Source organism: Chiloscyllium punctatum, chromosome 19, assembly GCF_047496795.1.
Source record: "Chiloscyllium punctatum isolate Juve2018m chromosome 19, sChiPun1.3, whole genome shotgun sequence".
Taxonomy (NCBI): domain Eukaryota; kingdom Metazoa; phylum Chordata; class Chondrichthyes; order Orectolobiformes; family Hemiscylliidae; genus Chiloscyllium; species Chiloscyllium punctatum.
The window spans coordinates 66,514,407-66,539,741 of NC_092757.1; the positions used below are offsets into that span (position 1 = coordinate 66,514,407).

General features: G+C 40.8%; 1 long non-coding RNA gene across 1 annotated transcript; it reads left to right on the forward strand.

Moving 5' to 3' along the window:
• The first annotated feature begins 399 nt into the window (after positions 1-399).
• On the forward strand, positions 400-25,189 carry LOC140491423 (uncharacterized). The gene is made up of 3 exons (XR_011963308.1): positions 400-793; positions 5,003-5,088; positions 24,942-25,189. It is a non-coding gene; the product is annotated as an uncharacterized lncRNA (long non-coding RNA).
• The last annotated feature ends 146 nt before the right edge of the window (positions 25,190-25,335 follow it).

The following is a 25,335-nucleotide window of genomic DNA, read 5'->3' on the forward strand; positions in this document are numbered from 1 at the left end:
TTTGATTCATTTAATTCACACTGAATTATATTTTAAACTTTGCAAAATACATTCCTTCAATTCAGCAAATAGTTCTTTGTTAACAAGAAGCTGCCCTCTTGCCCTGTAAGCAGAGAACTAGGTCATGAACTTTGTCAGTGCTGATGGTAAGTGCAGAATATGCATGCAACAATCGTGAGCCTTTAGCTCAACTCCAGTCACTGACATCTACATGTTATAATAGAGGTGCAGCTAAATTAAACCTTCAAATGACCCCAAGCTTTAATGCGTCCCTCAGCACAAAGTCCTGGATCTTGGAATGTGCCGGTCAGCAACACTCAGTTGAGCTCAACTCCTTGCTCTGGAAGACCAATAAGTTTCTAGCAGACCAAAGAATGTCTTTCACTGAGTTGTTGGTTCTCCAGCTGCAGCTGATGTTTGTCTTGGTGGGCATCCCGAGGTGAGGACCGTAGAGCATCACAGAGTCCTGCATCACGGAGCTGTTCGGGACAAACCTCAACAAGAACCACTGCATCTCTCTGCAGACTTCCTGTGCTAAGGCACATTCCAGATGGAGATGTGTGACAGTACCTACCCACTTCCAGCCATTTTGGCAGTACTGTGCAGTGGGCAGAGAGTGCCAGTGTACAAAAGCATTCTCACGGGTAATACCCTTTTCACCAACAGCCAAGCAATGTGTAGCTGCTGTCAAGGCGCAGTGGGTAAAGACCACCGTCTAAGGTCTAAATAGGGGTCTGTTCAGTTATTGGACCCCTCCAGTGCCTCAAACATGTGTAAATATAATCTTGTGCAGGTAAGAAATGCCTTTGGTTTGTTTGCTGGATAGCGTTAAACTCCAATGTTTGTTTCTTCATATGCTGCTGGACAGAACAGAACTGCTTCAGTGACTAAATGTATAGACATTTTATGAAAAGTATTTTTTTAAAAAAACCTTCAAATGACCACTTCATGAGCTAGCTGGAGATTTGGTCAAAGTGAGGTTGGCCTGCTACCACATCCCCCTGTTAGTTTGGGATCTCTAAGGTCTTGTTTTGTTTAGTGTGTTGGAGCAATGCATTAAGAAATCTATCAAGAAGAGACTGTTGTTTTAAATATCTGAAACTGAAGGTGTAGATTAATGCATGATAAAATTAAGTACAAGTTGTATTGGTGTGATTAATATTGTTACAAAGACTATAAGGAAAGCAAGAGAGTAGGCTTCTCTTGTTCAAAATCCAGAATTGTTCTGTCGTTCCTCATCTGTCCTTATGACATCTTCAGATTGAATGGGGCATTACCACTTTTGAATTATTGGCTTGTACAATGTCACTCCCCACCGTGTTTCCCTACCATCAACATTTGTACATTCGAGTAAATGATTACATTTAGTACTATCCCTTCTCACATTTCCTCCCACCCAAACTTCTGGCTTTTCAAATTGTAAAATGCAGCATCTTGGGATTTGGAAGATTGGTAGTTCTTTGGTTTGAAGACTGTTGACTTTGATTTTGTTCGTGACCCTGTGAGGTCTGTAAGGTCTCTCCCCACTGCAGGAACCTTTGTCTCTTGGATGTCCTTCAGGGAAGACGTTGTTCCTGCTGAAGCAGGCAATTGGCCCATTGCTTCCCCTAGAGGACCCTTCGTCTCCCAAATTTCCTTTGCTAAGGAACTCGTCCCTGCCTCATACCCTCAGCGCAAGACCTTTAATATCATTAACATCTTTCCGACAAGATGACTGCTCTGTTGTATTGGGTAATTACTTCCAATTCAGAATCTTGGACTCTAAGTCAGGCAATTTCCTCTTGACCATGTCCTGAATTTGTGGATGTTAATTTAGCATTAACTCTTTCAGAATAATTTCCTCATACAACACCTCATATACTTGCTCTCCTAAACTCAACTTCTCCAATACTTTCCTCACTAGTTTCAGAGCTTCGCTCTTCATAAAATCTGATGCCTCAATGCCAGCAAAACTAAAGAATTGATCATTAACTTCAGGGAGAAAGAAGAAGGACACACCCCCATCTACATCAATGGAGCGAAGGTTGAGTGGTCTGAGAGTGTTAGTGATGATAACCAACAATCTTTCTTGGATTTCCCATGTAGATGCAACGGTCAAGAAGTCACAACAATATCTCTTCTTCCTCAGGTGGCTTAGGAAATTCAGCATGTCCCATAAGGACCCTCACCAACTTTTACAGATTCACCACAGAAAGCATTCTATCCAGGTGCACAGCAGCCTGGTATGGCAACTTGTCTGCCCATCCACCAACCAATTTCTCTCCCCAGTTTTAAAAAAAAAAGCTGCTTTTGATCATAAGATATGTAATGTGGGCCGTTCACAACAAGTGAGTTAGGAGGTGATAGTAACACTGCATTTTTGCACTGTTTTAATTTTTATCTTGCAGGCCTAAAACAGGTCAGGGGACAGGAGTCTGAATTTGTGCAGTTTGGAGTCTTAAGATGTCAAAGGGGGATTAAATATATTTCTCAATTTTCTCAGCAGTGAGATCAGTTGAGTTGAAGTGGGTCTTGAAACTAAGGAGTGCTCTGTTAAGTGCTGGACAGTACAGAATTGCTCCTCCACACCTCTCAAAGATATGGCTTCCTTTTTCCTGACTCCCCATTCCTCACTTCTTCCATTTGTGTTTGTTTGCAGCTTCCAACATTCTCCCTCTCCTATCCAACAGGCAGCTACCCACAGGCAGACATGCAAATTAAAATTCCATTGGCCTCAAAATTAGAGCAATGTTGTCTAACATAGACCCCTCTCCCTTGTCTGTCCAATACCCCCTTGGGTTTTAAAATTGGCCTCAATATTGCATCTAAAAGAAGGAACAGTCTAACAGGTTTTGTTTTCAAGTCTTAGGAAGTTTTTTTTAGGGTCAGTGAACCTAAGCAGTGAAGATAACCTCATTTGGTTGCAGACTGCGCGCACACTAAAAAGATCTGCAGTGTTAAATTCCTGCCTTCACTAATTTTAGTTGTCAAGTAGGAGTGAGCTGAAGTGACATATTTAATTCATGCTGTTCAGAGGAGTCACTGAAGACACACCATGAGATTATCTGTTGCTATCTGCTGGAAAAGCATCATCTACAAACTAGCGGCATTTCTATTTTCTTAGTCGTTTTTGGTCCTGCTGAAATTGTCAAGCAGCAATTTCTCCTCATCACACCGTCTTTCCAAACAGCACTGCTCTAAGGACTCTGAATATGCTGCTATTTCCCCTTCCTCCATGGGGAACTGTCTAACGCACATTCAGTGCTTGAGCTGGGTCACATCCAAGATTAAGCGCTCACTTATATGGTGTTTAGCAAACACATCACACAGCATCATGTCACTTTATTGCTCCATTTCTGAAACTGAATGTTTTGCTTTTCTATTTAAAGTGAATGGGAAGTATTAATAGAGGAAACTGCAAGATTAAAAAAAAACAACTGAAACAAAGTCTGTCAACAAATTAATTTGGTTTTCGCCTCATACATGTTAAAGAAGTGTTTCTTATGGACTATTTACTCTTCATTTTTCCAATTCTCTCATGCTTTGAAGGCAGTTCCATGGGCATTACAACTTTCCACTGGTTTGCCCAAGTTGCCAACTTACACAGTGCAGACCAACAGAATATTTGATCAATTGGGTATTGAACCAAGGTTCCTGCCTGTCATCACAAATTTGCAGTTTACAACAAGATTTGCTAGAAGGTGATCAGGATTGAGAACTCTGGCTGATGTTTCTCTTCCCTTACGTTGTGGTACTGACTCCAATTGTTACAATCCAATTGCTGCCCCAAGGCAGACCAGGATGGAACGGGGACCTCCTGACCTAGATGACAATGTTACCAGATGATGCTTTTACCCTTTCAGTTATGATGGAGTGCTATTTACCTTTGCTAATTTTCCCCACCCTATTATGAAAGCATTGACTTCTTGTGAGTATACAACTGCTCAGCAACCATTATCTCTCCATTGTTTCACGAAAATTAGTATTCTGCATGTGACCGGCTACAATAAATGTTTACTATTTATAGAGTAGATGCATACAGCACAGAAAAAGGCCCTTTGACCCACTGCATCCATACCTGTCAAAAACAACCATCTAACTATTCTAATCCCACTTCCTGGCATCACAAATGCTAAAAAGTTCTTAAATGTCATAAGGATTTCATCTCTACCCCTCTTATAGGCAGCGAGTTCCAGATTCCCACCACCTGAAAATGTTTTTCCTCACATCCTCTTTAAATATTCTGCCCCTTAGCTTAAACTTATGACCCCCCACCCCGGTCATTGATCCCTCCATCAAGGGGATACGTTTCTTCTTGGCTCTTTATCTACTTCCCTCATACTTTTATACATTTCAGTCATGACCTTTCTTAATCTCTCCTGCTCTAAGGAAAACAACTCTTTCTTCATAACTGAAATTCTCCAACTCAGGTGACATCCTGGTAAATCTCCTCTGCACCCTCTCCAGAGCTATTACATCCCTCCTATAATGTGGATTCCAGAACTGCACTCAATACTCCAGCTGTGACCTCACCAATGTTTTATACAGTTCCAGCACAACCACCCTGCTCTTAATCTCTATACCTTGACAAATGAAAGCAGGTATTTCATATGCCTTCTTAATCACTTCATCATCTGTCCTAATACCTGAAGGGACTTGTGCACACACATACTAAACGACCTTCTGCTTTCCAAGATCTACCATTCACCATGTATTCCCTTGCCTGGTTTGTCCTGCATCACTTCACATTTATCTGGATTTACTTTCATTTGCCACTGATCAGTCCACCTGGCCAGTCCATCAAATCCTCTTGTAATCTAAGGCTATAATTCTCACTATTTACCACCACACCAATTTTTAATATAATTTACAAACTTACTGATCAACGTTCCTACATTTATGTCTAACTCATTTACATAAACCACAAACACTGATCTCTGTGGGTTAGGATTAGAGTTAGAGTTTGACATATACTTCCAGTTGGAAAAACACTTCTCAACCATCACTCTTTGCTTCCTACCAGTTGTGGATCCTGTTTGCCAAATTCCCTTGGATCCCATGGGTTCTAACCTTTGCCGTGAATCTTCCATGCTGGACCATATCAAAAAGGTAAGAATAACAAGGCGAAGAACAGGGAGAGATATCACATGAACACATGACTGTTGGATAGTGCAGGAGGGAGGGTTTCTGCTTTATGGATAATTGGGGCTCATTCTGGGGAAAGTGGGACCTCTACAAACAGGACGATCTTCATTTGAACCAGAGAGGTACTGATATCCTGGGTGGGAAATTTGCTTGTGCTGTTCAGGTGGGTTTAAACTAGCTCAGCAAGGGGATGGGAACTTGTGTTGGAGTTCCAGTGCACAAGAGGACGAGAGTCGGGAGGACATGGACAGGATTTGACAGTCACAGGAATGTGCTGGCAGACAGCAAGCTGGTTTGAAGTGTGTCTACTTCAACGCCAGGAGTATCTAGAGTAAGGTAGGTGAGCTTGCAGCATGGACAGGTACCTGGGACTTCGATGTTGTAGCTATTTCTGAGACATGGATAGAGCAAGGGATTTTGCAGGTTCCAGGGGTTAGATCTTTCATTAAGATTGGGAAAGGTGGTAAAAATGGGGGGGGAGGTGACTTTGTTAGTCAAAGACAGTATAACAGTGGCTGAAAGAACTTTTTACAAGGACTTATCTACTGAGGTGGTATGGGCTGAGGTTAGAAACAGGAGAGGGAGAGGTCACACTGCTGGGATTTTTTTTATATAGGCCTGCGCAAAATTCCAGGGAGGTAGAAGAGAGGATTGGCAAATCGATTCTGGGCAGGAGTGAAAGGAACAGGGTGGTCATTATGGGAGCTTTAACTTCCCCAACATTGACTGGAAATGCTATAACTCTAGTATGTTAGACGTATCAGTTTTTGTCCAATGTGTGCAGGAGGGTTTCCTGACACAGTATATCGAAGGGCCGACAAGAGGGGAGGCCACACTGGATCTGGTACTTGGTAATGAACCAGGCCAGGTGTTTGATTTGGTGGTAGGTGAGCACTTTGGAGAGAGTGACCATAATTCAGTTACATTTAGTTTAACGATGGAAAGGGATAGGTACATGCCACGGGGCAAGAGTTATAGATGCGGGGAGGGCAATTATAATGCAATTAGGCAAGACTTAGGAGGCATAGAATGGGGCAGCAAAATGCAGGGGATGGGGACAATTAAAACGTGGAGGCGGTTTAAGGAAGATATTGCTTGTCTTTGATAGGTATGTCCCTGTCAAGCGGGGAGGAAGTGATAAGGTATGGGAACCTCTTGTTAAGCAGAAGAGGGAGGCATCTGTGACATTGAGGAGAGATGGTTCAGATGAGGCGATGGAGAAGTACAGAGTAACTAGGAAGGATTTAAAGAAAGAGAGTTAAGAAGAGCAAGGAGGGCACACGAGCACTCTTTAGCAGGTAGAATAAAGGAGAACCCTAAAGCTTTCTATAGGTATGGGAGGAATAAAAGGATGACTAGGGTAGGAATAGGGCCTGTCAAAAACAGTAATGGGAAGTTGTGTGTGGATCCTGTGGAGATTGGAGAGGTGCTAAATGAATATTTCTCATCTGTTTTCCCTCCGGAAAATGGGAATATTGTAGAGAAGACTGAGATACAAGCTATTAGACTTGAAAGGATTGAGGTTAGTAAGGAGGAGGTGTTATCAATTCTAGAAGGTATGAAAGTAGATAAGTCCCCTGGGCTAGATGGAATTTTTCAGAGATTTCTCTTGGAAGCTTGGGAGGAGATGGCAGAGCCTTTGGCCTTTATCTTTGAATTGTCATTGTCTACAGGTTTAGTACCAGGAGACTTGAGGATTGCAGAAGTTGTGCCCTTGTTCAAGAAAGGCAGTAGAGGTTACCCAGGTAATTATAGACCAATGAGACTTAGGTCTGTTGTATGAAAGGTTTTAGAAAGGATTATAAGAGATAGGATTTATAATCATCTAGCAAGTAACAATGTGATTGGAAATAGTCGACATGAATTCGTCAAGGCCAGGTCATATCTCACAATCATAGTTTTTGAGAAGGTGACCAAGCTTGTGGATGAGGGTAGGGCAATTGACATGGTGTATATGGACTTCAGCAAAGCCTTTGATAAGGTTCCACATGGCCGGCTATTGGAGAAAATTAAGAGACATGGGATTGAAGGTGATTTAGCAGTTTGGATTAGAAACTGGCTTTCTATAAGAAGGCAGTGAGTGGTGGTTAATGGAAAATATTCAGCCTGGAGTCCAGTTACTAGTGGTGTGCCACAAAGATCTGTTTTGAGACCATTGATGTTTGTCATTTTTACAAACGACTTGGACGCAGGCATAGGTAAATGAATTAGTAAGTTTGCAGATGATACTAAAGTTAGTGGAATGGTGGACAGTGTGGAAGAGTGTTGTAGGTTGCAGGGAGACTTGGATAAACTGCAGAACTGGGCTGAAAGGTGGCAAATGGAGTTCAATGCAACTAAACGCGAGGTGATTCACTTTGGGAAGAATAACAGGAAGACAGAATATTGGGTCAATGGAAAGATTCTTGGTAGTGTGGTAGTGTCTATGTGGTGTCTATTGATCCCTGAAAGTTGCCACCTAGGTTGATAGTGCTGTTAAGAAGGCATATTGTGTGTAGGTTTTATTGTTAGAGGGATTGAGTTCCAGAGCCATGACGTTATGCTGCAACTGTACAAAATGCTAGTGCAGCCACACTTGGAGTTTTGTGTGCAGTTCTGGTTACCCCATTACGGAAGGATTTGGAAACATTGGAAAAGGTGCAGAGGAGATTTACCAGGATGCTGCCTGGTCTGGAACAAAGGTCTTATGAGGAAAGGCTGAGGGACTTGGGGTCTGTTTCCATGGGAGAGAGGAAGGCTAAGAGGGGATTTAATAGAGGCATACAAGATGATTAGAGGATTAGATAGGGTGGACAGTGAGAGCCTTTTTCATGGAATGATGACATCTGCTTGTACAAGGGGGCATAGCTGCTAATGGAGGGGTGATAGATTGAAGACAGATGTCAGAGGCAGGTTCCTTACTCAGAGTGGTAAGGGCGTGGAATGTCCTGCCTTCCAATGTAGTTAACTCAGCCACATGAGGGGCATTTAACTAGTCCTTGGATAAGCATATGGATGATGATGGGATAGTGGAGGTGGATGGGCTTAGATTAGTTCACAGGTCGGCACAACATCGACAGCCAAAGGCCTGTTCTGCGCTTCTATGTTCTATGTTCTCGTCTTGCTGCAGTCTGAGTAGACTACATCAAAAGCATTGCCCTCATCTACACACCTGGTTACGTCTTCGAAAAATTCAATCAGGTTGGTCGGACATGGTCTCCCCTTAACAAAACCAGTCTGACTAATCTCTTGATTAATCCTTTCCTCTCCAAATGCAGATTAAGTCTGTCCTTCAGCTTTGCTTTCAATAGACTCCCCACCATTGAAGTTAGATTGACTGATCTGTAACTTCCTAGTCTTGCTCCCTTCATTAATAACTGCACCACATTGGCTGTCCTCCAGTATTCTGGTACCTTTCCGGTGACCAGGGAAGAATTGAAAGTGATTGTCAGCACCCCTGCTATTTTCTCCTTTGCCTCACTCAGCAGCCAGAGCTATATTTGATCCCGTCTCTGGGAATTTATCAATTTTTAAAACTGCCAGACCACTCAATCTCCTCGCTGTCAATGCTAATTTCTGTAAATGTACACAACTTTTAACTGTACAACCATACCATCCCTCCCACAAGTAAACACTGACTCAAAGTATTCATTTCGAACCCTACCAACATCCTCTGCCTCCACATACAAATTGGTCCATAATGGACCTTATTCTTTCACTCGTTGTTCTTTTACCCTTCATGTACCTGTATAGCAACTTAGATTTTCCTTTAGTTTACCTGCCAGTATTCTTTCATATCCACTCTTAGGTTTCCTAATCGCCCTTTTAAAGTTCCCTCACGCACATTAAATACTCCTCTAGGACTGCTGTTTTGAGCCCATCCTTTTCCTCTTAAATCCATTGCTATAGATCACTCGATATCCAATAGTCACAGGATTTGATGGTCCTTCCCTTTTTCGTTATTGAAGCATGGTTGATCCTGTACCCTCTGTACTTCCTTCTTAAGTGCATCCCCATTTTCTGAGATAGGTTTACCTGTAAGTATCTGCTTCCAGTCCACTCTGGCCAAATCATGTCTGATCTTATTAAGATGCCTTCCCCCAGTTGAGAAATTTAAAATCAGATCCATCCTTGTACTTTTCCACAACAATCCTGACTCTAACAGAGTTATAGTTGCTGTTTGCAAACTGCCCCCCCCATTGATATTTCAACCACTCGCCCCACTTTATTATTGAAAATAAAGTTCAGGGCCATCCCCTGTCTTGCAAATACTGGCTTAATAAAGATCTCCTGGATGTATTTTAAGAATTCTGTTCCCTCAATCTATTGGGGAAGTTGAAATCCTCTGTTATCATTACCCTATCTCTTATACACTTCCTGAAGTTTGCTGATGTATCTGCTTTTCTACTTCTCTCAGACTGTTAGGGGCCCCACAGTACACTCCCAGCAAGGTGATTGCTCCTTTTTGGTTTTTACATTCATTTGAGGAACTTTCTAAGATGTCATCTCTTTACTGCTGTTACAGATTCCCTATCAAAATTGCAACACCTCCTCCCCTCTCTTACCTGGAGACCCTATATGCTGGAATATTGAGTTGCCTATCCTGCCCCTCTCTCAACCATCTCTCAATGATGGCAGTGAAATCATATCCCTATGTTTTCATGTTCACTCTCAACTCATCTGCTTTGTTTGTCAGGCTCCTTGCACGAAAATACACAGCATTCAACCTGGCCAGACTCTTTTGTGCTTTTACTGATCTATTATGTCAGTGCCTTCCTGACTCATTTGCTATCATTTCTAATTTTGGCCAATCATCCCTCCCTGCTGAACCTTCTCTCTGGATCCCTGCCAAGTTAATTTAAGCCCTCCCCAACAGCATGAGGAAACCTTCCTGCATGGATATTGGTCTCATTCTGATTCAGGTTCAACCTATCTACCGTGTAAAAATCCCATTGCCCCCAAAAGTGGTTCCAACATCCCAGAAATCTGAAGCCTTCCCTCCTACACCTCCTCTCCAGCTACTCATTTACCTGGCCTAATCTTATTCCTGTACTCAGCTACATGTGACACCAGAAATAATTCCTGTTCTTTAATCTGCTTCCTAGCTCTCTATATTCTGCTTTCAGGGCCTCATCCTTTGTCTACCAATGTCATTGATACCAATATATATCACTATCTCAGTCTGTTCACCCTCCCCCCTTCAGAATCTCCTTCAGCCACTCAGCAACATCCTTGACCTGGCACCACAGAGGCAACATGCCTTCCTGGAGTCTTTTTTAGCCACTAAAACACCTGTACATTCTACTTTCAACTGAATCCCCCACCACTGTAGCCTTGCCATTCTTTTTCCTGACCTCTTGTGCAGCAGACTCACCCATGTTGTCATGAAGTTGGCTGCCACCACTTTCCTCTGCACATGTATATCCCCCAATAGTTTCCAAAATGATATATCTGTTAGAAAGTAGGGGATGACCACAGAGGACTTCTGCATTCCCTGCCTTCCCCTTCTCTGCCTGGTGGTTTCCCATACCTGTACTGTCTGACTTAATCTGTACCTGCAGCAGGACTGCTTCACTGAACGTGCTATCCACAACTTGGTCAGTACGGTGAATGCTCCACAATGAATTCACCTGCAGGTCCAGCTCCAAGATGCAGTTCACCAGTTCCTTCACATGTGCTCCCCAAGGAACACTGGAATTTCCATGTTTCATCACTTAGCACAGGAGGAGCATATCACCAGTGTGAGCTCTGATGCTATGACTTCTTTTAAGCTCCTTTGTAACTCTCTTTTCTAAACAGCAATTATGCGGATGTAAGAATATTGTTAACTTATTTCCTTTATGCTAACTGTACTTCCCTCTCCCAACTTTACTTAGTTATATACCTTTATTATGTTGGTCCTGACTTTCACTTACTCCTGTTGTTGGTTAGTTAATCCCTTCATCCAAACAAAAATACTTTTTTTTTAAATTTCAAACCAACCAACACACTGCTTTTCTGTGATGTTAAAATGCCTTACAAACCATGAACCAATAAAAAGCACCTCTTTCCTTCTGCATCAAATTGCCTGTTGCACCAAAATATCACTCACTTAGCCTATGCCTCACTCTGGATGTGATCTCTCCTTACTGATCATGTGTTTTCAAAGGACACTCTCCTAAATAGGTCTGAGTCGACTGAGATGACTCCTACCAGTTAATTGTAATCAATGCCTATTGAAGCCACACTTAGGCTTCAAGTGATTGACTGACAACTGTCCCTTTGTCAGCTGAGTCAACTAACCAGCTAACCAGCCTTTTAACTTTTTAATTATACGTTAAGCTTTTAAAGAAGAGATAGAAAAGAGAGTTTTACTTGCTTAATTCCCACAATGTTCAAAAATCCCAGGAACACCCGGTCACTCAGACTGCGCCTCCCTCCAGATCTGATTTCTCTTTACTGGTTATGTGAAACTTACTGTGTACAACGGAGGCATTACAGTTTTTGGAAAAGTCAAAATTTAATGCACCTTGAAATTGTGAGTGATAGACAGAAGAAGTAGTTTGTATATTTTCAAATTAGTCATGATTTATTTGAATATTTGCCACACAAAATCTGAACCTTCATCTGGGTGTATACTCATGATTTGGGTAATCCATATCTTGTCAAACATTGAACTAACTTTCTACTCTCGTGTTTGCAGTATATTTTCCTCAAGGCACTTCTTTGAGAAATCTTGAGGAAATGCTTATAATTTTTAATGCTTTGAGTTTTATATGCCTGTAACAGGACAGGACATTCCAAACACCACTCCTGCCCCAGGTGGGAATGGAAAAAAGATTAGGAATGGCGGGAATTGGGGTGGGGGATGGAATGGAGGGTGAGAGTGTGTGTGGATCTGGGGTGGAGCCCTGCACCAGCCAGCAGTGGGTGAGGGGAAAATGCACTGGGAACATGGGTGAGGCAAAGCCTTTTTCGTTCCATCTCCATGCTCCCTCACCACAACCATGTTGCCTGCCCCTCTCTAGTGACCACGCTGCTTTTCCCAGAGGTGAGTGGCCATGTTGCCTGATGCTAAATCCCTTGGTGAAGAGGTGGAACAGCAGCAGGTCTGGAAAAGACAGTGCAGCATCTAGACAGTGTCGAACAGTGAGGTCTTGATTTTTGAAAGGCAAAGTTCCCAAGGCCCCTCTTTGTCAGTCTCAGCCTCCCTGAGTTCTGGATCACTTTCGACTGGAATGTCTGCAGCACCATCTTGGAGACTGGCTCTGCCTCTGTCAGAATTCTGTCTGGGCCTCTTTGTACAGCCTCCTACAGTTGGCACTTACAATATTCACAGCCAATGGCAAAAGTGAAGACAATGACAATGTTTCACAAGAGGCAGAAACAGCAGGTAACTCACCCTGGATTGGAGGCTAATGTCCAAGATGCCAGATGTGTACTTGCTGTAGGCAGTTGAGTAAGGGTTAAGTATCGCAACTGGGCAGAAATTATTTGGAAAGCTAAGGGTAGATGGAAGTCAATGCTCACCAGCTGTGTTATTAATGCAATACCAATGAATGCACATTAGCTCTTGTCACCTGATGGTGAGGTTGACGTTTGAGAAGGGAGGACTTAATTTGTAATGTTTATCTCGACTGCAAGAATCTGATATTTGCACCCCTGCTTGATGATCATCACATTCACTATTATTCTCACCTCCTCTGGAAGCAGAAAATGGATGGCCAGTTCAGAAGCTTTATCTAACTAGCACTGATTTGTTTTTAACAATGTTATAACTTTTGATGTCTTTCCAAATCAATACCCTAAGAATAAACTGGAAAAAGCAGTTACAGATGCAAGCATCAATCTGCGCTTGGATTGAACATTAAACAGCAAAGAAATTTAAGGCAAGGCTAGTGTGGAACGATTTAATTGTGAAAGACCAACTCTTGTCAAAGGGATATCTTTTATTGCCTCATCTAAACAGTGATTACTAAGAATCAATCAAACTTAATCCATCATTTACAGCACAGTAACAGGCCCTTTGACTCAACAGGTTTGTACCAGTGTTTATGCTTTCACAGATGACTTGATCCACTCAACTTCATCTCACCCCATCAGCATATCAATCAAACAGAAACATAGGAACTTGGACCCAACACAGTTTCACCAACTGAGGAAATCAATAATTTCCATTTTATGGCAAGGAATCCTTCATATCAAGTCTATTTTATATCTTTGCAATTAATCACTCAGTGATGACCTACAATAGCCTCCTTGAAATAGAATTATAAAGTCACACATGACTTATAATATCCAGCCTCTCTAAACATAAGTGATGTTGCCTGAGTCCCCAGAGGTTTACAGTAATGGGTAGCTATACTGCCTGATAACTCTAAGCAATACATCCCCAGAAACTCCAAAGTTGCTTATGCATTGCATTCTTCACAAGGCTGGCTTACTTCAAACTTGAGGGTCTCACACACTCAGCTGTGCCCTGAAAATAAATCTTATGGCCACCACCTTTAGTAAATCGTGGTAAATTTACTTTGGATTGCAGCCAACGCTCGAGTCCTGTTGAAACAATAAAACATCTCTCTAGTCCAAAAAAAACCTTTCTAGTTTATGCTGAGTTAGCTAGAGTCAGTTGGGGGTTGTGCTATAATTAGCCTCAACCTCCCTGGTGTATGAAGGGACTTGTTCCAAAAGTCTGCATAACATCACTAATGGAGTCCTGCTAAGTTTGCACCAGTACTAAGTGCCTGTCTGACAACATAAGAAAAATAAAGTGTTACTTAGTTTTCAAAAGCTGCCACTTGCCATCTTTAGCTTAGTTATAAAGTGTGAAAGAATGCACAGAGACAAAACATCATGAACATTCTCCACTTTACCGCCCTGAATTCACATATGAATTCCTGAATACAAACACTAGGGCTTAGAATCTCTGAGTTTGTTCCACTGGTAAAACAACCACCTTGGAGTCATGAGGTTCAAAGTTCAAAGATTTCAAGAAATAAACTTATAAATCAAGGTTACATAACATTGTGAAAGGTGTTGCCTTTTGAATGGGACATTAAACTGTTTGCATGTTTTTTTTAAGCGAGCAGTGTGTTTCTATTGGTGTTCTAGCCAAAATTGTTCTCTTAATCCACTTTAACAAAATCTCTTAACTAGTCTGAGGTGGTGAATTCATAGTAGGTATAAGGGAGTCAATGGACACTGGAAGGTACTGAATTATGATTGGGATTCATAGCAGCAACACCCTGGTACACAGCTGCTATCACAGCTTTAGATGGGAAAGACTGAAAGAAAAATGAGAAACTTATGGAAAATTCTCAGCATGTCAGGCAGAATCTGGAGAGTGAGAAACAAGGTTAACATTTCAGGTCAATGATGGTTCACTGCATAGGTAAAGTATAGGAAATAAAATCTGGCAGAGGGGATCACAGTCCCTTACAACTTTCAGTGGAAGTATTCCAGACTTGTGAACTTAAAATATAAGCACCTAGCTCACCACTACAAATCCATATCGCCTGTCAGCATCAACCACTATCGGGATCAAACACACCATAATTAGATGCAGAGCAAACACTGTGCTGTTCTACTAAAGAACAATGATGTAAAATCCCATGCTGTTTCATGACTTCATAAGTTGTCAATCGAAAAAACCTTAAGCCTCCAATAAAGCGAAGATGTGTTTCTCAAAATTGAAAGATCCCCGAGAAAACGCAATGTTTTCCTTTATCCAAGGGTTCACTTAATGCTTCAACTTATATCAGATGAGACATTGAAATTACGAGACATGGATTTTAACCCGTGCTACCAAGAGATTTAAACCAGAACTCAGATCTGGATCTAGAAGTTGCAGCTCACAGCCAATTACTGACAATCCTGTATCTGAACCTGTTCAGTTCACTCACATTTCTTGAGCCTGTTTACTAGGAACACTTTCTTTGGACAGGACAAACTTTCACTTACTCCCTTACTCCAGAAGGTTTCTACATTCCTCTATTACTAATTTATTTTTGTCATTCTAGAATGTCTGCCTTTAACAGTGAAGTGGGAGATGACACAGGGCAGGGTGACACTAGGTACATGGACACACAAGATGGCCACTGAGCCATCAGTTGACCAGTTGACACACAAGATGGCCGCCAGGCCACAATATGGAGAGAGACAGCAGAGCAAACACAGACACTGCCTGGGGCCACCTGGATGCCTGTTCAATGCACTCACAACTTAGTTGATTAATTCAAAGTGGGTGGGGGAGAGAATGCACAATGAGTAGTGTACACTGCCTGCCAAAGTGTCTGGGTCCAGCCAACACTTTTGGTAGAAATGCTAACTGTTTGATGCAGACTCAATACAAAGTGCTAATAGCTAGGGCTGCAGTAATTGTCCTTCTCAGGAAGAGCAATTAGCGCCCATTACTACAGCAATGGACTTCCACGCAGACATTGAAACTGACAATGTCTGCGCTGCAAGTGACAATGATCGTGCTGAATTTAGCAAAAGCTGCGCTGGAACTGACAATGACTGCACCGAAACTATCAATAATCTGCAATGTTTACAATAAACAAATTGGGTTACGAAGACAATAACCTCATCACTAATCTATTATATTACAAAATGTATAAAAGTATCTTGCCACGTGGTCCAGGTGGAGAGAAGGTTCACAGCTGACCATTGTGCTTTTGGTATCTCTCTCTCCCTGGAGCTCTGATATTTCCTTGTACAATAAACTCTGTCGTTGAACCCCAACTCTGACTCAGAGGCTGGTGATTTTCCCCACAACAACACTCTGTTCCACGGTCCATTTCCATGTGTGGATCACCTTAGTATGAAGAGAAACAAATGGGGGGAGGATGAGATGGTTGGAATGGTTAACCCAATCACCTCCATGTTTATCATGTGACTTTGTGAAAAGAAATGTAAGAAAGGACATTTGGTTCTGTTACAACTGATACCTGTCAGTATATTCTGCTGGCAAAATGTATATGCAGTACGGCCTGGAGGAATACTGACTGAGTTTAAATGGATTTCCTTTCTTATTGATGGGAGACAGAGATTGAAATCTCAATCTGACGTCCTTTCAGGATTTGTCAGCAATGGTTATTTTCAGATTTAACTCTCTAGCCAATCTGAATGTGTTTTTGTTTGCCTGAACTGAGGAAAAACCAAATCTATGGAGTCCAGTAATTCACTTTTTTTTCGATAGTGTATCTAAAGTTAAAATTCTTCCATTTATGGTATGGTCACACTTTCTGAAAAATGCAACAAAACAAGCTGGAGGGATTTAAACAGGGCAGGTTCCTTTCGGTATAATACTGAGCATGTTTTAGTACAACAATTAAGATTCTGTATTTCTTGAGCTTATTTTACTCTTTTTTTACATTGCTTACAATTCTTTCCTCCACTTTCTGAATATTGGAACTATGTCGTGTGCAGTTCCACACATACTCACCACACTGCTCATTATTCATCTGTAAGTATGCACAGCAAGAATAATAGTGATGTGTCATCCATGTGTTATTGTGCAGATGCTCCATTTTGCTATAAGTGTGCCCAGTTATGCCGGTTGCATTGTAAAAGAGGCACAGAAGATTCTGTAGTATTGAACTCAAAATGTTTTATGTGTTTTGACACATTTTATGAATCAAGTGTACTTCTGGGAAATAAAAGTCAGATAGACACACGAGATATTGTCGATCTCTTTACAAAGTCGATGACTTTGTAAAGAAAACATCGACATAGATGTAGCAGTTTTTCCCAAGGTTAATCCCAGGCAGCTTCATGACTCAGGACTCTATGTTCTACATGTTGCCTCCAGGGGGGCACACCAAAAAATATGTCGACTGCACCTGGAGAACCATCAAGTTGATGGGCAATGCTCTTTGTTTTACCAAAGACCTGCTGGTCTTCCAGTGCCAAGAATTGTCCTTGACCAAGTGTTGCAGACTGGCACATTTCCAGGATGATGTGCTGAGGAACGTGCTAAACCTTGGAGCAACAACTCAAATGCAATGAGGAAAGTAATATTCATTAGTCCACTAAGGGACTGGAAACAGCAGAACACATTGGGCTCTACATTATGAACCAAGGGTATTGAAAACAAACTGGGACATCTCAGATTGGAACATAGTGTGCAGAGTATTACATTATATCTGTTGCACTTTCTGTAATTTTTAATTTGAAATATTTTATTTGTGGGCTCTATACCTGACATGGAATGTACTTTGTAATCTTTAAAACTGATCTAAATGAACTGGAAGGAGTAACTTTTCTTTCTGTGGTCCTATCACTCCATCTGACACAACACAAATTTAATTGTGCAGAGACCATCACTACTTATCTTTAATTTCTCCATTATTTTGGATTGGAACTGGGAGTTGAAGTTAAGAATTGAACTTGGAACTGCAGTTTGTTTTAAAAGAGAAGGGAAGAAAGACAGATGTTGGGCATTCTACTGGGAACTGGCCTGGACAATAATGCAATGTAATTACTGATCTATAGACAACTGTAGATGAATCGGCTCTGAGTTGTTGCTTTGTTCAGGGCTGGCACTCCACAAAGCAATGCTGTTCAATGTCTTCCATCTTCCATCCTATCATAGACTTTCCCATTTATTCTACGTAACCCTCCCCCACACCATGACCTGCCCCCACCCTGTCATTGGTTCTAAACCTATTACACCAACTTCCCTCAGTTCAGACGAAGGATTTTCAGCCTGAAATGTTAGCCGTGGGTTTTTCCAGTCTTGGAAACATATACCATATGGAAAATGAAACTGTGCATTTCATCTCTTCATGCTGTTAACATGTGGTCAAATTGTTCTCTTTCTGTTTGGGCAGGGGTCCCCTGAGATGATGTATCTGTCACCAGATGAGTCATTTAATCAGGATATAGGACTCAGTTCAGCCACATTCACCTTGGGGGAATCAGATATAAAGAATTTGATGAAGCAGGCGATAGAATTCATGAGGATCATGCAGAGGTGGCTGCAGGGTAATAAAAACAACTGAACAGAAAGATAGATCAAGATTTCTCAGGCCCCACGGTTTCTAACATTTAGGAAGCTGGCTACGGCGGGGAATTTATCAATATATGATAAAAACAAAGAACTGCATGTGCTGAAGATCTGAAGCGAACAAAAACAGAAATTGTTGGAGAAACTCAGCAGGCCCGGAAGAGAAAGCAGCATTAACGTTTTGAGTTTTCTCTCCACGGATACCGCCAGGTCTGCTGAGTTCTGCATCTCATCAGAAGCATCGTGATTAAGGCTATCAAAACCAAAAGTTTCAGTTTACACAATACTCTCCTTTCTGGCCTTGTGAGGAGAAGGAATTAGCTGGGAGATTCTTGGTGGCAGGTTCTCCTCTCCAAAACAGCAATGACGCACAGCAGACTGATTTACAGAAAATGTAATTATTCTGCATGACTAGCCCACATAAATCTAAAATAGATCCCAACACCCCCGCATAAGTGGATGGTAATCAACAGAGAGTACCACAGAGTCCAGTCAAGAGGATCTCATTGAGAAATCAAAAGTTGCTACGCTGCCAGTTCCCACCTACAGGCATCATGTAAACCCTATTTTATCTATCAGCTATTCCTTTTATCTCCTCCTTCAACTGGACAACTGGAATTCCAAGTCATTGTGGCTCTGTCAAGATGTGGTACACTTACTTTCATTATTCTGTTCCTGTCACTCAAGACCATCAGCTTGTTGATGGTTATTAATCAGCATATATTAATATTAATATATCCCCTGGTGCTCAAATACCCAGAGGTCTGCCATTGATGACGGCCTACACTTCAAGAAAATTTGTAACCATGTGAAGATGCTGCACTGATGCCTCCTTCCTACATGGAAAGTGATTAATCTGCTCCCCCCAACAGGCAAGTTGCTCTCCTCTGTTTCAGTTGGTCAATGACCAGAAGATTGACTGATTTGGCAAATAGCAGAAATGACATGAAGAGTTTCTAACACAAATCCAACTAATGGCAGCAGGTTTGGAGAAGGAAGTACCAGCCTGGCACTTAATGGTTTGGAGTCCTCAGTTATACATTTTGAAATTATTTTGTGGGTTGAGGGCATTGTTAGCTAAGTCAACATTTGTTACCTATGCTGAATATACTCAAGATGGTGATAAGCCATCACCTTGAACTGCTGCAGTCTCTAAAGGGACACATACAGAGCTCTGAGGGAGGGAGTTCCGGTATTGGAACTCAATGACTGTGAAGGAATGGAGAGATGCTATATGGCTTGGAGAGGAACTTGCAGCTCAGCTATTCACAGATATTAGGTAGCTGTGAATATTTGGCTGTTGTTTCCTGCTCCTCGGATGCTGCCTGAGCTGCTGTGCTTTTCCTGCACCACTCTGATCTATTCACAGATATTGGCTGTCTTGCTCTTCTCAGAGGTAGAGCTTGTGGGATAAGAAAGTGTGGTTGAAGGAGCTTTGGTGAGTATCTGCATTGTACCATGTGGTTAGTACACATCTCCATCACTGTGCACTGGTGATGAAGGAAATGAATTCCTAAGTTGTCAGTCATGCAGGCTGCTTTATCCTAGATGGTGTCAAGCTTCTTGAGTGTTGATTTACAGAATCAGGAGGTGAGTTACTCACCACAGAATTCTAAGCGTCACATCTGCTCTTGTAACCGTAATTTTATGTGGCGGCTCCAGTTAAGTTTTTGGTTCATGTCACACCCAGGATGTTGAAAGTGGGAATTCAGTAGAGGTTGTGTTGAAGAAGGTCAAGGAGCGATGTTAGATTCCCTCTTGCTGTAGGTAGTCATTGTCAGTCACTTGTGTAGCACAAATATTACTTGCTATCTTTCAAAACAAGCCTGAACCTAATCTAGATGTTGTTGGATTTGTAACTGCTGTTTCTGTATCTGAGGAGTCGCGAATGGTGCTGACATCCCCCCTTCTGACCTTATGATGGTGGGAAGGACATTGATGATACAACTGAAGATGGTAGGGCTTAGAACACTACCCTACAGGTTGTGTTGTCATGGGATTGAAATGATTAGCTATCAACAAGCACAACTATTTACCTTTGTAGTAGGCATTACTTTAACCAGAGAGAGGTTTCTCTCAATTCTCATTAACTGTTGTTTTGCTAGTTCTCCTTGATGCCACACTCAATCAAACTTTCCTTGATGTCAAGAGCAGTCACTCTCACCTAGCTTCTGGAATTCAGCTCTTATGTTTATGTTTGCACCAATGATCAAATTAGCCACAGGAAGGTACTTTATGTATTTTCTATTCATGGACCTTTTGTGACGCCATAGCATGGAGCATTTAAGATTGCTAACTCTCCAGGATTCTCCTGAATTCTCCAGAATTTTGATTAAGGAAGTTTATTTTGTTGTACGGGTGAAAACAGATCTAAATGGATACAGTGTTAGTAAGACATTAATAGCTCTAAGTCTTATCTTAGTGGACAATTTTGGTGCCATTTGTTGAGTACTATTGTTTGAAATTGCCTTGTGGTGCTAAACCAATAACCTGTTGGTTTACCACTCAAAGCATTGAATAGACACAATTTCTGTGAAGAAGTATTTTTGAGTTGAAAACTGCTTCCTCTGAAGGAATACAGTGGTTAACACAGTAAAAGGTTTTGAGATGGCTCAGGATCTGAAAGGTTACATGAGTTCTGAGATATAGCTTGAGAGTTCTTTATGAAGGGAGGAATGATGCCCTATACCTGCAGTGGGTGGTGAATCTGCCTCACTTCCTGACTCTCCTTAACCTGTTCCACTCTCCTGTAGCATCTATAGCTGTTCTTCCTGACCTCGTTCTCCCCTCCTGTTCCTCCAGTAGACCATGACCACCTTTCTCCTGGTGTCCACTATAAGGTGCTCAATAAACTAGAGTAGGACAGCACTCTCTTGAAATGAGACAATCAGAGGAGCCTGCCTGGAAGTGGGAGGTCATGTGATGAACGTGAGTGCGGGAGATTTGGAGTCCAGCATTGTCACGCATACAAATTTCCAGATGGGAATACAATACAACTGCCCACATATAGGCAAATAATGACACCAAGGAAATGAGATGAATATCTTGGATACTGAATGGTGCCCTGTTGGTGGCACTTCCACCTCTGATTTACAAGGATCTGAATTCAAGACCTACTCCAGGGCTGGCACACAAAAACCCAAGTTGATATTTCAGTGCAGTGCTAAAAGGATACTGTATTATCAAAAGTGATACCTTTCTGATCAGACAGTACCCCTAGGCCCCAGCTACCTGCTTGGGTGGGTGAATATTAAGGATCCCATGGCCAACATTCTCTCAAAGCCGCTCCGAGATCCTGCGCATGTGCCAACACTTTGATTTCAAGTTTCGGAAGTTGATACCATGCATGGAAATTGGAGGTCTATACACCAAATGAAAACATTAAAGAATGTAGTGCCAATGAGACTATTTCAAAGAAGAACAGAGAGCTACTTGAAGTGACCTGGTCAATATTTATCCCACAATAAACATAATGAAAACAATGATCTGGTCATTATCACATTGCAATTTGTGGCTGTTTGCTGAGTACAAATAGGAAGCTGAGCTTTCCCATATTCCACTTCAAAAATTACCTCATTGACTGTAAAGTGCTTTGAGATGTCCAGTAGTCATGAGAAGCATGGCATCAATGCAAGACTTTTATAATATCTTCTGTTTGCACCTCGCAACATCGATGACCAATGGCTCTCCCACAACGCAAATCTGACATCTAGTCAAAATCATGAGCGTCTACAATCTATACATCCCTGTTCTGAAGGTGTCAGGAGATTTAGCATTTAAATTGTGGCTTTTCCACTAACATGGACTACAGTAAGGAAAGCAACCTATTCAAAATTAGGATTCCTTTCTAAACTTGATACCAAGACTTTGCACCTCTCACCTGAGATGGTCTCTTACCCAGTAGGGCTCTGCGTACAACACCAGCCTATCAGAAAGGTTTCTTACCCAGTAGGGCTCTGCGTACAACACCAGTCTATCAGAAAGGTAGCTGGTGTTAATGGTGTGCTCATCGATCAGGTTTCTCCTACTCAGACCAAAAACCTTTACAGTGGATTTTCTGGTCAGGATCTTTATCTTAAATCATTCCCAACATTTTATATTAATTGTGAAGCTAACTTATGAATGACAACCAGTGCAGTGCCAACAATTACCTGAAAATTGGAATTCATTTAGTAAGTCCCAATTATCTTTGAAAAAAACTCTTGTTAAACTTTGACTTCTTTGATTAAGTTACTAACTAAATGGGTTTCAAACAATGTTCTCATGTTGGATATTTTACCCTCAATTTAATGGAGTCCTGATCCAAGCATATTTCTTGTTAAATTAGTTATTCATTTATCAATACTTAGCTGTAACATGAGCTCTGTTTCTCTGTCCTGTGTGACAGCCTTCTTGGCAAGTGTAAATATATTTGAGTTAATGATGTCACAGTCTCAAACTAATTTTAACATTCTTCGATGCCTCTGGCTGGAAGTTCCATGTGTGGACATCCAATGCTGTTCCTCATAGTTAATTATCCCTTCAATACTCACTAAAACTTGGACTGGGTACCAAAGGTATCCTCAAAAAGCATATTAGTACATTTTGCTATTCCAATCTTCACTTTGTTTCAGAGTCAGTGAGTGATCTTCAGGAGTAGAACCCCAGATTCATTTCTCTGTTTCCCAGTTTGGTAATAGTGTAGCTGGAGTTTCCCAATGAAATCAGGAAATCAACCAGGAATCTGGGATCTTCTTGCCTTGTATTCTAATCTTGGTCTGCAATGGCCCATGTCTGTTGGGCTAATGTCATGTTACACTGTCAGTGATGCCTGCAGAAAATATACTAAACTAAGATCCCCGACTGGTCTCTCATATGGGTGAAAGAAATCCTATGCCACTTTATAAACAAAAGGATAGGAGCTCTGTTGATTGATATTTATCGCTCAGCCAGTACAATGAAAAATGATTGGGTCACTTATTCTTGGAACCTTGCTGTATGCAAACTGGCTATGTTTCCAATAAGTCAATGATACTGACGTTTCAAATGTACTTTATTGGTTGTAAAGTGATTTAGCATATGCTGAGGTTGTGAAAGACATTTTATAAACACAAGTTCTTTATTTATTTCATTTAGTTTATCATGTTGTTATCAGTGGAAGAAAGGAGATAAAAGATGTTTTTTTTTCCCCTGCAACTATTATTCGAACATTTAATTAGCACAATGTCTGTAAAGGCACGGTCAGTTAAAAGGGCATCTGATCATATAGATACAGATAGAATATAAAATTATAGTAGGACAGGGCTGCAAAATGGATGGCTTAAGGGAAAGGCAAAAGGCCAAATGGCTTCCTTTGACAAATAATTACAATGATTTTATTAATATACTTTGCATTGGCCATTTATTCATTAATGCATTTAGGAGTTAGTGAAGGTATTTTTCATTTTGCTTATTTATTATTATGTTTTGCTTGAATATTTGATACAATAGTAAATTTGACTGGAAACGGCACAATGAATTTTAAAAGTAGATTTGGTGTATGCTACATTTTCATCCATGCAAAATCATCACCAGGTCACCAAAGCCCATGTTTATTTATGATGTTGTTTTGCAACATGACCAAAGCAATTTTTCCCATGTATACAGTAGACCTGGATGTGCTCATTTCTGATATTTCCTCAGATATAACTAGTATATAATAATAACATGAAATAACTTACAAAAGGAAGTATAACATTATCAGAATGATGAAAGCTTAGTAAGAATATAAAATTGGAAGGAAAATATTTATAATCTATAATTAAATTAAAATTAACAACTGTTCTATAGCACGCCCACATTATGTTTCTTGGTTATAGCCTAAATACGCCCCCAGGCAAAGTTGGAACATTGGTCAACATTGGACAGCACTAACTTCAGACCTGAGACTCATAACAAATTTAATATCAATATATTGTGATTATAATTTATCAGTGCTTAAGGGAATTACAAAAGAAGTATCCAGATATTCCTGAAAATAACAGAATCAGTACTTAATTAACTATCACTGCTCTTGATAGAAATAGAAAAGGAGACTGCTACAGTTATAAAATGCTATTCATGTCTTCCACATTTGTTCAAACATATCAAGGGAGCCAATATGGTAATCAGTATTACCAGATGTATGGACCAAAATGAAATATACTTTGGGAAAATAAAAAATTGTAAATACTACAGATGAAAAAGATATGCATATGTAAATTTGTCATGGTTGCATTTTAAAGTAATTCATGTGAAGCATTTTGGGACTATCTCAGATGATAAGGTACCATGTGTAAGCAGGTCCTCCTGCCTTTGATGATTTTGGCATACTAGCATGTGATCATTGTTGTGTGAAGTGATTATATTGTCTCTTTAACACCATTAATCTTCCTGTATTAACAAGGAGACAATTCATTCAATTTCTCTAACTCCTTCAGGCTGCAATTATTGTATTTTATGTTTCAATCCCATTGCTTCAAGCAATTTTTTTACAGACTCCTCTAATTTATTTGGAGCCTTATTATGAAATCTTTACCAACTCTTTTTTTCCCCTGACTTTGCATCAATGCATGCACACTTCTCACAGTTTATTTGAAGGTAATTTACTTTATGGACTCATTCCAGGTCCTGAATATTTGTAGATTAAAAACTCTATCATGGTAAGCTTTTCCACTCCTGTGACCCACTGATTACGAGATCCTCCAATTCTGGCCTTGAGCATCCCAGCATCCTTCACTAACAACCAGATAAATAATCAGTAACCAGATCTTCAGCTATGTCTGTGTCTTATAACCAGTTCTGAAAAAGGATTACTTGGACCCAAAACATTAACTCTGCTTTCTCTCCGCAGATGACACCAGACCTGCTGAGCTTCGCAAGCAATATCTGTTTTTGTTCTACATCCTAAGGTGTGGAATCACCTCTTCAAACATTTTCACTTGGTCCTCTTCTTTAAAAATGCTAATAATATAAAGATGCTTATTTCTCTTGATATTGCTTTCCTTGGTTTGATATTATTGTTTATGTTTGATTACATTCCTATAAATTGTTTTGGAATGTTTAACCATGTTAAGGACATCATATAAAATCACTGTTGTTTTTATATTTTACTGTGCATACATATACATCGAAACATATTAAATGTAATCTATATGCATGTAATTTCAGTAATTATTACATAGATATTATTACAATTCTCTTTCATGTCTATTTCAATCACACAGTTTCCATACCACTAGTTGGTC